At 40.2% G+C, this 6,000-nt stretch overlaps 1 protein-coding gene across 2 annotated transcripts in view; it reads left to right on the top strand.

The window, feature by feature from the left end:
* The window catches only part of Dscam (DS cell adhesion molecule), a 579,765-nt gene that overhangs the window by 340,848 nt on the left and 232,917 nt on the right, over positions 1 to 6,000 (top strand). The window lies entirely within an intron of this gene.

The following is a 6,000-nucleotide window of genomic DNA, read 5'->3' as shown; positions in this document are numbered from 1 at the left end:
TTTTTTACGATAGACAAGGAATTCAGGTCCAAGTTCTCATCTTGAGTAGACAGAAGAGCTATGGCTAACAGCTCTCCAGTCTTTCTGACTAGGTTAGCCATCACGTCATGTCATATACAATCCTGGCTTCCAACTGCCAGGATAATCTCTGAGGTTTTGGCAATACAACCTCAAAGTCCTTTGCCCACAACAACAAGCAATGAATTGTTGTGTCCACCAAGGACACACAGCAGATGCTTTGGGGAGACTTTTTTTCTTCTTCTTCTTCTCAAGTCAGTTTCCTCAGTAAAGAATAAAATGAAGGTTTTGCTTCAATGTAATATACTTTACATGCACTACACCATAAAGAAGGTTCTGACGTGTTTTAAAACAGCTTGCAGATGGTGTGAAGTACCCTCCAGGCTGAGCTGCCTCTCTGAGCTGTCAAGACTTCACCCAGTATGCTAGGAATTGTCTTTTAGCACCCGATGGCAAAGCTGTGAACGTTTCATATGGATCTCCCTGATCTCCTTTACCTCAAAACATATCAGGTTTTACTTTTTTTTCTAAGAAACATCTAAAACTGCATGTACTCATGCCAAATGCTCCTTCATTATGAAATAAGTCATGGTATCTATTAGGTATTTGTATCTAGGCACTTTTAATCTTTCTTAAATTATCCCATACCTTAATTTTCCTGAAATTATTATAAATCTTTGATTAAAAACCTTGATGAATGCAAGGTCCTCTTCCGATGCTGCTCCATCCCTTTAGGAAGCGTCTGTGCCCTGCTGGGCACTAGCCCTGAGCACTGGATGTGATAGTGACCGAGAATGTGGGCTTTCCTTTGAGCTCTCCTTCTCATAAGGAGAGACAGAATCAAACAAGATGCATACATCAGCCACTAGACACCCGAGCGTGTGATGATTGTGCAGAAAATTAAGTCACAGCAGTATCGTAAGGGCGTGTTGCCACGGAGACTTGGAAGCCACATCGCTGAATGTTTTTACTTTGCTGTCTTAGGATGCACCACATCTTTAGATGAGTGCTTCATCCACACACCATCTTTTGATTGGCTGAGCATTTGCAGATGATTGGCTCTCTGAGCTGTGAGGCTCTTTTGGATATTAACACAATCTGTCATACATTGAAGCATTGTATAATTAGTATCACGTGATCTCTTGGGCACTGGAACACTAGTTTTGTTATTTGTGGCATCATCAACTGTAATCCCAGGAGTAGACAACTTCCCACCTCTCTCTTCCAACAGAGTCTGCCAGATACACACAGTTCTATGTGGCTATCACTTTAGGGAGCCATTCTGGGTAGAAAAGGTTGGAATTTCATGAGCAAAGCAGCTAGGGGCTTGAACTCCCACAGCCTTGGTGTTCTCCCTGTCTTATGATGACAATGGCTGTCTTCTCACACTACTTGGGACTCTGGCCATTTTTCCAACAAGCAACCAAACAAAACCAACTTAGATCCAGAAACAAAGGCCTCAGAGCACAAGGTAGGGACCCCTTGGTGACACTGTTTCGTCTCAGTATCACTGCGGTAGTTGATGCTGAGACCCCATTGTCTCCTCCACCACACTAATGACAATAGTCCAAATAGGGCGGAGAGACCGGAAGCTAACATCTCACCACTGTAATGGAGGAGGGTTTCTTCTTGTGAATACCCTCACATGTGCACAGGCATCCCCAGAAATCTGTAAGTTACATTTGAAAATGCTTTAAATGTAGTTAGCTGCTAATTAATGGTTAAGTTCTAATGATTGATCTAATGATTGGTCATTATGAAGTTTAGGTCTAACCTTCTCATTGGTCTTTGATGGCCATGCAGATAGTCAGACCAAAACCAAACTGTATTTGACAGGTGATAGCAACATTCAAATGCCCATCCACCATCCCTGGCCTGTCTCTGATGAATGAATACCTTCCAGAAGGCAGATGAAGTCACCCAGCAGACCCCACAGCATAAGCATAGCATGCTTCTCCAACAACTGAGTTAGGAAAACTTGGGTTTCTTAGGAAACTGGGACTATAGAACATGCTGGAAACTTGTGGACTCTGCTGGTAGTAGTCAAGTTCCCTTTCTGTTGCTGTGATAAAACACTGACCAGAGGCAACTCTGGGAAGAAAGGCTTCAGTTAGACACTGGAATAGGAAATAGAAGGCTAAGTGGGTAGGACATCCTTGTGTATGCCTATGTCAAACTTGACAAAAATGAAAAACTTCTGGACATGATATGGTAGCTAAAGGCTTTCTCTATTTTTTTGTTTGTTTGTTTGTGGGTTGGTTGGTTTTACATTCAAAAGTATATACCTTAGCAAGATGTTTGTAGCCTTCATTGATTGAAGGTATCTGTGGCAGTTCTTGAGAGAAGTCAGGGCAGAAACTCAAGACACGACGACCCTGGAAGTATGCTACTCAAAGACTATTGCTTAGCTAGCTTTCTCATACAACCCATCTATGGTACCACCCACAGTAAGCTTGGCCTACCTATACTAATTAATGATCAAAATAATACCCTCCATATATGCCCACAGGTGAAGATGATCTGGGCAATTGAATTGAAGGTAACTAGGACAGATGGGTATTAGATGCAAATTATTCATGTACATGTCACTGCAGACATTGGCATCTCTGGCTTCAACCAATATTGAATAGCATCTCACATGATTTGTATTTGATTTTACCTTTTCATCCGGGTCATAGGGAATTTCATATAGGCTAGAATAGCTGTGAATGAATGCACCCCTATGCACAATCATAAACCTACTTAAACTTTATGAGGGCTTTAAAAACATATTTTGGTACTTGATTGTAGAGTTCTAAAGTGTGAAATGTAAGGATGATAGTGTTGTGTTGCAATGGTGGAAGGTTTGGATAAACTTAGTAGACAAATAAAATGTTAGACACTGGAATAGGAAATAGAAGGCTAAGTGGGTAGGACATCCTTGTGTATGCCTATGTCAAACTTGACAAAAATGAAAAACTTCTGGACATGATATGGTAGCTAAAGGCTTTCTCTATTTTTTTGTTTGTTTGTTTGTGGGTTGGTTGGTTTTACATTCAAAAGTATATACCTTAGCAAGATGTTTGTAGCCTTCATTGATTGAAGGTATCTGTGGCAGTTCTTGTTTCAGGTGACTTCTAGTTGCTCATTTAGGTTATACATCATTAACAATTTTAGCTTTTACTCTAAATCTGGGAATTTCCAACCAAATCAACTTCTGCATATGTAAATTTGCATTTAAAACACTGTGAAACGTAATACACAAATTAAGTGAGATTGTTGTCTATGAAGACATTTTTAAAATGAACACCTTTGCTACCTTCAACTATGAGATTTAAGAGTAAGAAAGCTAAAGAGTCAGCTGAATTGATCAAAAGGATGAGTGTTTGCTTTGACGAAGACAGCCTCGCTGTCAGGTTTGTCTAAGCCAGCCCTTCTACCATCCACATGAGTGCATGGCCAGTGCTTTATTGAATCACTTCAGAAGAGTGAACACGTAGCTTCCTATGCTTCTGCCCTGGGCTTAGGAGATGGCTCCCCTTGCAAGCACAAGGACTCAGGTTTGGACCCTCAGAACCACACTTAAAAATAAGGTGTCCTGTGATGTCAGTGCCTCTCTTGCACTAGTGCATTTTTGCTGAGGGTTCACTAGTGTTGACCTGAGCAAACTCAGGCTAGACCAAATGCCAGCATGGAGTGGGGTGTGGGGAAACAAAGTCCCATCCTTAGCTGATGAGCTATTGGCAATTGATGGCTGCTGGGAGAGGGAGAATCAGTTTGCTTTAAGATTGTAGCCTCTGATGAATTTACCATGTTCCAACAGAAGACCACACATCCAAAAATATATGGGCAATGTAAATTGGGCTTAATGAATATTTTTTTTTAAGAAGAGAAGACAATGTTGGGTGTTTAGAGACTAGTGGTGGGTCAGCAAGAATTAGAGGATGGGTGAATATGATCAAAACACATTGTACAATTTCTAGAAGAACTAATAAAAACAGTCAAGTATGTAACACATGCTGCTCTCTTCAATGGGGAAGAAAGAGACAGGGCCATACATGGTACTCACTGGCCATTTATCCTAGCCTGCTTGTCTAGATCCAGGGTAATGGGAGATCTTATCACAAGTTAAAACACTGTAGATAGCACCTTAGAGAAGATAACCAAGGTTATCATCCATCTTTTATATATACACATACATACACATACATGCTTGCACACACACAACTATAGACATATACATATACACACATAGACATATGCACACAAACATACAGAAATATAGGCGGAAACATAGTCATATATACAAACACATACAGATACATGCATACAGATACAGACATACACATAAATACATACAAATATACAAAAGCACACAGACAGACACACAGAAATATATACAAACAAAAACACAAACATACAGAGTCATACACAAAGCCACACACAGAGACATACATCCATTTCTTTGGGAGCTAGGGTTTGACCCATTCAGTTCCTCTAATATTGCTGCAAATGATAAATGCAAACCATTTTTATCTTGTTTCTAGGATACTCATCCAAGACATTGAATATCTAGCTGTATATGTAATTGTGCATGTGCATGTTGTATGTTTATGTATATGTATGTGTATATATATATATATACATATATATATATGCATGTATATTTAGAGGCTATTGGGGAAAAGAATATTTTTCACTATATTTTTTCAAAATAATAGTTATGACCCTTGAGCTTATTTTGTTGCATAAGTCTGGATACTTGGGAGGAAAAAAAAATCCCTCAACAACTGATTCAAACAACCTATCGATTACTGATCGTGGCTAAAGCTAAGTAGTTTTGAAATAGTCTCAACACTTAGTGGTGATGTTGTGCTGGCTTCCAATGCACGAGCAGAAGGAAAGATCAAGACTCTCATTTTATCTTGTGCAGTCTTATACGTAGCACCTCTCCAATCACTTTTTTTTTCTCCTGAGTCAGTGCCTTCCTGGACTTGAGCACTGCCTGACTGGGTGTTCTAATTGCTGTAGACCAACAGTGCCAAGAAAGTTAATTGCCTGCTAGATTTTTTTTTTAAAGTCACCTTCTATTTATATTGATATAAACTTCATAGTTTACAAAACACTTTCCTATGTGTCATCTTAATTAATGCTCACAGTGACACTGTCATGGAGTTGAAACATAATCAGAGGATCAGAAGAAAGGAAGGAGTGTAGTCAAAGGCTATCAATGCCAGCACAAGCCATAGTGGGTCTTTCCACAAGCACTCATGCTGAGTGGGGAGTCAGGATTTGATCAACTAGCCATGCAGCCAAAGGGCCCGTGAAGGAGCTTCCATAAAAGCCAAGAATGTTGCTTTCTAAAACCATAGAACCTGAAATTCCAGGATGAAGGAGGGTGAGGCAGAAAGTTGAGGTGTGATTCAAAGGTGAGCCTGGCTTATAAAGTGAGACCCTGTTTCAAAACAATGGTGATAGAAACTGGGTGAAAACAAGCTAGGGCCCAATCTGAGATGACAAGAGAAGAAATTAAAGTGGAGACATAATTAGTAAATAGGTCAGCACATAATAACATGTGTGGTGTAAGCATGAGGACATGAGTTTGAATCCCTGGCATCCATGTAAGTATCTTGGCATACCGGAAATGTAGCTCTAGCATTGTAGGGTAGAAACAGGAGGATCACTGGAACTTGTTGCCTGCCCACATAGCTCCATGCTTGCCAAGAGACATTGCCTCAAGGGAATAAGATATCAAATGATAAGAGTAAGACACTTGACATATTCTGGCTTCCTCATGCACACAAATGTGCACATATACTATATAGACATCACACACACACACATACACACACACACACACACACACACACACACACACACACACACCTCACTTCCACCAGCAATAGTACTGAGCCTGGTACGATAGTGAATTCTTATCATTGCAACACTTAGGAGACAAGAGCATTAAAATATAGATGTCAAGGCCAGCCTGGGTTGTAGAAC

Source organism: Mastomys coucha, unplaced genomic scaffold (assembly GCF_008632895.1).
Source record: "Mastomys coucha isolate ucsf_1 unplaced genomic scaffold, UCSF_Mcou_1 pScaffold12, whole genome shotgun sequence".
Taxonomy (NCBI): domain Eukaryota; kingdom Metazoa; phylum Chordata; class Mammalia; order Rodentia; family Muridae; genus Mastomys; species Mastomys coucha.
This window is presented reverse-complemented; position numbering and strand designations above follow the sequence as displayed.